The sequence below is a fragment of the Penaeus vannamei genome, chromosome 15 (assembly GCF_042767895.1).
Source record: "Penaeus vannamei isolate JL-2024 chromosome 15, ASM4276789v1, whole genome shotgun sequence".
Taxonomy (NCBI): domain Eukaryota; kingdom Metazoa; phylum Arthropoda; class Malacostraca; order Decapoda; family Penaeidae; genus Penaeus; species Penaeus vannamei.
Window position 1 is genome coordinate 37537731 of NC_091563.1, and position 10000 is coordinate 37547730.

Here is a 10000-nt window from a genome sequence, read left to right on the forward strand (position 1 = left end):
ATAGTAAAGGAGGTGGTAGTGGTGGGGCATTAAGTCTGATCTACCCTTTTAAAACAATCTTTTTGAACTTTCTATTGGGGAAAGATGCCTCCTGTATTCAGAGATCAGTGGCGGTTGTAATAAGGCAAGTGTTGTTAAGATGGCTCGAAAATAGGTAGTTATTACTTTAATTTGAGGAAACTATATTGTTCACTATGAGAGAGTGGTTGGTGTCAGGAAGGGCATCCGACTGCAAAAAACCCATGCCAAAACAAATAGGGAATGAGCCGTAATAGGAAAATCAGTGGAGGCGGCCCATCCATAACGGCGACCCCTATATAAAGATTGAAGAAAGCTGAGATGTTGGTCACTACGGGCTATTTTTAAGGGGCTGTTTGATCGCTAGCCGTGTCAAACAGCGAGGAAAATAGCCTATGAATAAGTTTATAAGTATATATGTGAGTGAATGAGTCTGGAATGACTATCAATAAGCCCAATGTAGCCCAATGCCAGTGTTGATGAAGATAAGTGTGGTGCTGCTACAACTTTTCAAACCTAATCAAAATTTAATGACTGAGAACAACTAGAATAAGCGTTGTCATGGTCTATACCTCCAGGATAAAGTATAAATTAACCCCCTTTAGAATGTTTACGTGACGCTACAGCGCGGTTCCAGTGAGGGTCAGGCTAACAAGGGAGAGTTTCAATGCATTTGAAAAATAAAAGTTGAACTGAAAATAACTCTCAAACAAGTCCTCAGTCAATGCATTTGTGAAATAAAAGAACTGAAAATAACTGTCAAACGCCATCAGTCGTAAATAAGACCATTAATAACTGCAAACATAATAAAAGAATTGAGAATAACTGTCAAACGTCATCAGTCGTAAATAAGACCATTAATGACTAAACATCATTTTTTCAATAAGTTGTGTTAATTCTCTGCGGTTACCAATTGACGTAGAATATTTTATTCGTTATCACCTTTATAAAGCTGTAGCAGGTGTGTTCTAAATCACAAAAAAATCTAACGTCAAGTTAATTAACTTTTTATACCGCCATGTGGAAAATAACAGAATATGGGCTATGACAAATATAACTAGGCTAAAAGATATATATAGATGAATATTGTTAATCAGCTCCCTTTTAGAAGAACAGATGTACCGTTGCATTGTGTCAGCACTGAAAGCGCGATACATTCGCTCAATGTTGAGGGTATATGAATAGCACAAATAAATGTATAATTATAGACGGGTTATTTTTCTCGCTTATATATATATGTGTGTGTGTGTGTATGTATATATATATATATATATATATATATATATATATATATATAATAGATATGTATATATACATGTATGTATGTATGTGTGTGTGTGTGTGTGTGTGTGTGTGTGTGTGTGTGTGTGTGTGTGTGTGTGTGTGTGTGTGTGTGTGTGTGTATGTATGTATGTGTATGTTGCGGTAAAACCAATTAAATGACAAGAAGGACAACATATATGCTGACTGAAAAATCTGCTTCACTTTGCCGTGACCAGGATTCGAACCTGGGTTATTGCGGCCACAACGCAATGTACTAACCACTATACGATCACGGCCACAAATCGCGTAAAGAGGTTGTTGTTTCTACACATACTGAATGTGAGTGTGATGTGTGTGTGCGTGCGTTCGTGCGTGCGTGTGTGTCTACATATATATATACATACATATATATACATATACACATACATGTATGTATATATATATATATATATATATATATATATATATATATATAGATAGATAGATGTATATACGTATATGTACTTGTGTGTGTGTGTGTGTGTGTAAATATATATATATATATATATATATATATATATATACATACATACATACATACATACATACATACATACATACATACACACACACACACACACACACACACACACACACACACACACACACACACACACATATATATATATATATATATATATATATATATATATATATATATATATATATATATATATATTATATACATGTATTGTGTATGAAAGGGTTACATGCCATTACGCCTAATAACTAATCTCTTCAAGTTTTTAAACATACTGTTTTACTAAACCTTAGATAAGAGGTGCACGAGAAGAGTACAATTTTTAAGGTTTTATAAGTTGTAATAGACAACACAGGAGCCAGTATTATAATAATAAGTTGTTGTGGTTTGCACTAATAGAATAGTTTTAGCTCACTTATTGTTTATCATAATTACCGGCGCTCCTTCGTTCCAGATGCTCTAAAGCCAATAAAATTACCCTAGAACTTAAACGCTAAGCAATATCCAACAAGGGCATTTACAGAAAAGATATGAATGAGAATGAATATCTCCACAATACAAGAGATTATTTGACCGGTGTCGAATATATCTTCGTCAGAAATACATTTGAGAAATGTCTTTTGGCGAAGAGAGATATATATATGAAACCGGTGAAATACACCTCTTGTTTTGTGAAAATATTAATTCTCATTCGTACCTTTTTCCACATTTTCAACATGAATACGTTTCACGGCCATTTATATCTCAGGAAATAGCCACCCCTCTCGTGCGACCGTACTTAGGAATTATGTGTGCGACGTAAGCAGAGAACCAGTGACGGTAAGACAGCGCAGTGGGACGTAAAGAATTCCCACAAAAATGTATATATCATGGAACAGAACAGAAAAGTGAGCACATAATGTAGAGTGAAGCGTGTTCATTCAGATTTGATGCAGATTATAACTGATTGCCAAAATTGTATTAGCGATTATTCTTTTCATAGATGACATGCCAAATTTGATTGACGATAACTTTTAATCGGTGGTTATCATGGATTTATATTAATGATATACTAAATTCCATTTAAAGAAGTTTTTCTTGAGGGATTTTATGAATTTATAGCCTGTGGTGGTCTTATCAGCAGTCCCGCCGCACAAAGTTTGATTCCCCTCACAAAAGGTGAAAGAGAGGAAGAGAGAGAGCGAGAGAGAGATTGAGAGAGCAAGAGAGAGAGAGAGGAAGAGTGAGAGAGCGAGAGACAGACAGAGAGAGGGGAAGAGTGAGAGATTGAGAGAGAGAGAGAGGAAGAGTGAGAGCGAAAGAGAGACCGAGAGAGGGGAAGAGTGAGAGATTGAGAGAGAGCGAAAGAGAGACCGAGAGAGGGGAAGAGTGAGAGAGCGAGAGATTGAGAGAGGAAGAGTGAGAGACAGAGAGGGGAAGAGTGAGAGATTGAGAGAGCGAGAGAGGGGAAGAGTAAGAGAAAGAGAGAGATAGAGATAAGTAAAGAGAGAGAGAGGGGTATATATGTGTACATATGAACATATTTTAAAACCTTAAACATGGCGAGAAGGCTAACATGATAATCATTTCTCACGTAGCTGAGTTCCGGCCCGGTATGAAACATGAATATTAAATAGCACTTAACAATGCTTCATCTGCGGTGCATTAAATTTTCGGATTAAACACGATTTCCATGAATCTGTGTATCCGGAAAAGGCTGCTTTCACTCCTATTATAGAACACGTTAGTCACAGGTGTTAAGGAGTGTCATGATCATGTTAATTAACACCGCTCTCCGCCTCTTATATTCATAGTTTATTATAAGATTTAGTTAGAAAGACCATTTCATCATTCTTTAGATATCACTTATATCCCTCCCATAGCAAAAAGACAGAAATAAATAAAAATAAATAAATAAAATGATACGTCATAAAAAAAAAATAATTTACTCGTTAGTTTTTTTTTTTTTTTTTTTTAGCGGAACCTCTCTCGACGATACACAAGTTTCTCACCGCAACATGCAGGCGACATGCACGAAATCTCAGAGGAAACGGGCGAGGCGAAAAAAAGGGTGGGAAAATCTGCGACTAATCGGCCCTGCAAAGCCAGTGTGTGGTTCCTTAACCTCCCCGAAGACCCTGAAAATTTTTCACGTTGAAGAGAACCCTAAAATCTTCTCACTCTCCTCGACTACATTCAATTATAGACGCAGAATAATACTAATTACACAGAATAATACTTATTAAAGATAAGGTTAAGGGTAATAATAGTAATACGACCCATATATATCATTCAGCTTTTACTTATTTGCTGAAAAAAAAGGTTTCCTTGCGATCTCGGTGGGAAATCCAAGGTTTTGCTGACTCATACGCAGTGCGAAAGCCTCACAGTCTCTTCAAGGTCCGCTGGAAAGTGAAACCCTTGACGGCGTGACAGCGTAAACAGGAACGCGGAGTGGAGTGGAAAGCTGGAGTCCTGATCACCGATATCTGAAGGAAAAGAGTTCTTGGGGATCAGTATCCTATTTTATATGGATTTATTAGGGTTAGCGTAAACAGGAGTGCGGTAGAGTTAGCGTAAACAGGAGTGCGGTAGAGTTAGCGTAAACAGGAGTGCGGTAGAGTTAGCGTAAACAGGAGTGCGGTAGAGTTAGCGTAAACAGGAGTGCGGTAGAGTTAGCGTAAACAGGAGTGCGGTAGAGTTAGCGTAGACAGGAGTGCGGAATGGAGTGGAAGGCTGGAGTCCTGTTCACCGATTTCTGAAGGAAAAGAGTTCTTAGGGATCCATATCCTACCTGGATTTATTAGGATTTGAACTCAGGTTACTCAGGGTCCTTATAGGAACTTTGTGAAAATATGCGGATGTTATATGTAATAATGATTATATTTGCTGTGGCGTGCGGTGGTCTGGTGATGCCCGGAGCTAACTTCTTGGTTGTATGCCCTAAAGACTTATGTATAAGGGCTAGTACCGAGAAATAGTGTGTGAAAGCGAGATGTTTTGAAACAAGCAATAAACACTTCATTCAATTTAAATATAGATTTCAAAATCGCTATCATATTTTTCTCTTGTTGGATGCCCCCCTCCCCCCCCCCTCTACACGCCACTAAACCTTGAACGATAAAACGAAACGAAACAAAATGTGGTAAAACATAGTTACGTCTCCAGGATTTCATCACGAAAGCGAATTAATATGAACCTTTCTCTCATTTAATAATTATTTAGTGAGATACAGCCCCCGCAGCTTCGAAAATAATCCACAAACGCAAAAAAGACCACCGCAACACTCATTATCCGAGCTCGCCGCCGGAAAAGCACGCGAGACAAGTTCATCTTTTTGCCCGACTTTCCTGACGTCTAAGAGTTCTTGTGCGAGCGGTAGAAGAGCCTTTGTAATTAAAACCGTGGAGTGCTCGAGCCGTCTAAAACCCGTGTCGTTTCCTGGACGCTCAAGAGGGAAATCTCACGCGCAGCCCAGCCACTTCGCGCCAGAAAAAGATTCGTCTGTGCTTCGAGGCTTCGCTCTCAGGGTGTCGGGTTCGAAGCTCCGGGGGGTATTTCTTTGATGGTTCGAATTGCCGGAGAAAGAAAGAGAGGGAGAGAGGGGGAAGTATTTTCGAGGACGGCGGTCTTGGCTAAATGGATTAGATAATTTGCCCAAGTTTAGGGTTTGATTTTTATACATTTATATCTATTTTCTGAAATGTTCTCTTAATATTTTGAAGATTATCTTTCACACAGTCTGATATGTGAATCGCCTTTATGCTATCCGTATCAACCAAAATTTAACCGTTTTCCCCTGATGCTTTCCCTCGTCCTCTACAACACTTCACCAATTTTATCCAGATTACTTTAACACATTTCAGGCAATAATTGAATAAATGAATAAACAATAACGAAGATAAAACATCAAAAATTGTCCAAAGCCGTTTCATACCGCCATCACCTCTCAGGAAGGAGAGAGAGACGGACGGCGCTTCACTCAGACGCCAACACCGAGCAAGGTCACGCGCGTAGACGGTGGAGAATGGCAGAGACAAAAGCGCCATGGAACCTCTGTAATTACTGTCTTTTCTCTCGTGTGTGCTGCCTCTTATTCACACTTTCCATGTACTCGTTAAGCCGCTTAATGCTTCTATTAATCTCGTTGGTATGTGTTCAGTCTAGGTGCCTTTAAAGGGGTGTCTAATTCGCATTTGGCCCAGTCTCTAATCTTCGGTCTGGTTATGTCATGATGTATCTTGGAAACATAAAGGACTACTCATTATTTTTTATTTCCAGGGTGGTATTTAATCACCTCGTTATGCCTCTTGTGTGGTTTTAGACGAAGTTTTATGTTATTTGTCTCCTGGCTTGTCGATGGAAGATAAAAGACTTTTTATCGTTCTTTGTCTGCCTGTGTCGTTAGTCTCTCTTTATCTCTCTCTCTCTATCTATCAATCTATCTAGATTTAGAAGCAAAATAAAACAGACTATGTCACAGCAAAGAAAAGCACTGTAATCAATGGAATTGTAACTAAAAAAATCTCTCTCTCTCTCTCTCCAAAGTCACACTTTTCTTTCTTAGAATTCAAAAATAATAACTATTTGACTTGATACTGACAATATTTCGCACAGTTGGCGTATATAGCTATTATAGTTTATGACTATGCCTTTTCTTCCTGAACCACCTGCAACGCACTTTCAGGCACAAAGTCGTAGAGGAAACAGAGTCACATGCATACGAGTATAGAATACAAACGCAAAATAGAAATAAAAAATGAAGTCAAATTATATAAACTGAGTCGTGATGTTTCGAGTCTCAGTGAATTCACTTCAGAGCATAAAGTACATTCACAGTGTGTGTGTGTGTATGTGTATGTATGTATATATATGTATAAATATATATATATATATATATATATATATATATATATATATATATATATATATATATATATATATATCTGTGTGTGTGTGTGTGTGTGTGTGTGTGTGTGTGTGTGTGTGTGTGTGTGTCTGTGTGTGTGTGTGTGTGTGGGTGTGGGCGTGTGTGTGGGTGGGTGTGTGTTTGTTTGTATGTGTGTGTGTGTGGTGTGGTGTGTATATATATATATATATATATATATATATATATATATATATACATATATATACACATATATATAATATATATATATATAAAGATAGATCACATATACTTACGTAATACTCAATGTACTTGACTGATTCGCACTGGACGCGCAAATTTCATCCGCTGCAAGGCCATCCATATCTTACAGAAATTAGAAACAGGTATGGACACAAAAGTCATTTCCCACCTGTCCATGGACGAGAGAAATCTTCAAGATTAAGACGCAAGTATATTTATGTAAGGTGAGATGACACTGAAGGTGAGGGTGATGGGGAGGGGGAGGGGGAAGAGGGGGGATGTAGCAGTTCACGGTACCCGAGCACGTTTTCCCACGCGTGACGAATCTCACTTGCCGCGCTGAAGTACTGTGTAGCAGAGACGGTGCCATGCGTGCGTTGCGGCCGAGGGTGAAAACAACACGACCTATGCTTTCTTGCTAAGAAAATGGATATCGTTTATATAGATACACTCCTATAGCTCTAGGATTACATGAAAAAGAATTTATATATCTATTCTTCACTTTGTATGTAATATCTTGAAAATATTCATTAGTTTCATTTAAAAAAACGTTAGAATTTCGTCTTCTCAACTGGCGGAGGAATTTCAAAGACGATTGAATAAAGTGAGTTCGGAATTCTATAAGAACTTAACACATTCTTCTCACTTTCTATAAAGAACAGGACCGAAGTGTGGAAACGACCATGACCAGACACTTCTACAAAGCTTGACGTGTAAGTTGGGTAACGTTTGGCATTTGCAACAATGGTAATTTTTGAATAAATGTGTTTTACGATTTTCCATTTTCCAGTGTTTCGGTATCAATTGTCTTGTTCGAGGACACGGGGGAAAATTACGTAATTTCAGTATTAGCAATATTGATAAACTGGTTATTAGTGTTGATAAGCTATTACTGTAGTTTACAAGGACGCATAAAGACTGTGGTAAGATAAGTTAGGAAAAAAAGAAAATCATTTGTAGATGTTCAGAAAGGAGTCCAAAAAACGAAGATTATAAATCAATAACAGTAGTAAACAAAGTTCAAGGATTATCATCAGGTGCTCAGGTGAAGAACCTGACAACCACTTGAGTCAAAATGACCCCTTATTAGGACTCTTAATCCTTTCTTAAGATGCCAAGGAAGACCAAACGAACTGCACTGAATGTTTACAGGTTGTCAAGAGATCCCTAACACGTGACTTGAAAAGGGTGAAAGAGATGGCCAAGAAAGTCCAAATAAATAGTCCAAAATGGCGGACAAGGCTTAACAATTGGCCTGTGAATGTTTGGAAGGAGACAAGAAAAGCAAGATGGATGTCCTGACAGTGTTAATAGCAAGACAGGGACTCCTAAGACAATAAATGACCCGATGTGCCAACTGTTGGAAACTTGGCGCACAGGCGGAAACTGCTAACAGGTGGTCACTCAAACATCAAGAGGATAAAGCGAGGGAAGCCGTAGTAGAAACGTGAGCTTTTGTCACGCGACTCATAGCAAGTGCTAGTGCCTCCCCCCCTCCCCCCTCCCCCCACACACACCGCAAACACACACACTTTCCTTCCCTCCTGCATCTCGCTTCTCATCCCCCCTCCCCTTCCCTCTCTATCCCTCACTCCCCCCTTTTTTTCCCTCCTATCCCTCGTTTCTCCCCCTCCCACCTCTTCCTTTCCCTCCCTGTCGCTCGCCCCCCACCCCTTCCCTCGCTATCCCTCGCTCCCCGCCTAACCTTTTTCCCTTCCTTACCCCCCTTATCCCTCGCTCTCCCCACCTCTTCCCTTCCCCCCTATTCCTCGCTTCCCCCCTCTTCCCTCCCCCTCCCACCTCTTCCTTTCCCCCCTTATCCCTCGCTCCCCCCACCTCTTCCCTTCTCCCCTATTCCTCGCTTCCCCCCTCTTCCCTTCTCTCCCTGTCCCTCGCTTGCTTTCCCAATCTTAATCTAAAACCTGCCCTCCTCTCTCACGCTGTGCATGTGCGTCACCGAACAGATTTAATAGGATTTCCATATATATATCTTCCTTTTATTACCTCCTCTGCTTCCCCCCATTCGCGAAGCAATATTAAGATCAGGAATGAGGAAGGCGGATGATGAGATATGGCAAATGGCTTTTTATATTTATTTCTTCGGTAGATGAATAGAAGGAGAAATAGATTAATAGGATGGTTGGCATATAGGTTTCAGGTTCCTGAGTACTTTCTTGGTTCATTCTTATGCAAGAATCAGGGACAAGATGTTAAAAAATGTATAAAGAGAGACTGAAAAGGAAAATACATGCCAGGGAAAGCAATAATGATAATAATAATAAATGAAAAATAGATAAATAAATGATAAAAAAGAAAAGAAATAAATATATATATACTTATATACAAATACCCAGTTACAAACACACAATGCCACTGCTTCGCACGCAATACACCCAAGCACACAACCCTCCCTCAGAGGCATACACACTCGAAATACACCAGCCCGCTCGCCGAGACACTTCCTCCTTCCACACTTTCACCTCTGTCGTCAGCCGCAGACGAAGGGGGGGGGGGGGTCGATGGGTGGGGCTCCACGCGCCGTCACGTGTGATTCCCACAAGGAATTGCGTTTGATTGCGTCCCGGCGATGGCCAGAAGATGAGACGACGCTTCGAGATGAGAAAGGTCGGCGAGGCAGGCGATGAAAGGGAGAAGCGAGAATATGAGAAACTTATGATCATTACCCCCATTGCTTCACCCCTTTTCCCTTTACCCCCCTCCCTTCCCCTCCCTTCGTCGCATCCTCCGCTGCTGCAAACAGGAACTCATGACCTGTGATCTTTGACCTCGTCTGTAGAGTGTCTTTCTTCACCTTCACTTCCGTTGAAACAAGGACCCGACCTTCCGTTGTATGGTGGATGAAAGGGAGAGTGTGTGATATGGTACCATGCGTTAGCTCTGAGGTCGGCGGCATTCCCAGGCTTATTGCTTGCCTATGACGCTGCTGTATAGTGATTTAAATAGATTAATATTCACTATACGAAGCGAGTGTGATATGGTGCAATGCGTTAACTCGGAGATCGTCGGCATTCCCAGGCGTATTGCTTGCCTATGACGCTGCTGTATAGTGATTTAGATAGATTAATACT

At 40.0% G+C, this 10000-nt stretch overlaps 1 non-coding gene across 1 annotated transcript; it reads right to left on the reverse strand.

Annotated features, from left to right (window-relative positions):
• Nucleotides 1-1505: 1505 nt before the first annotated feature.
• TRNAH-GUG (transfer RNA histidin (anticodon GUG)) lies at nt 1506-1577 on the reverse strand. Its single transcript has one exon. It is a non-coding gene; the product is annotated as a tRNA-His (tRNA).
• Nucleotides 1578-10000: the final 8423 nt, after the last annotated feature.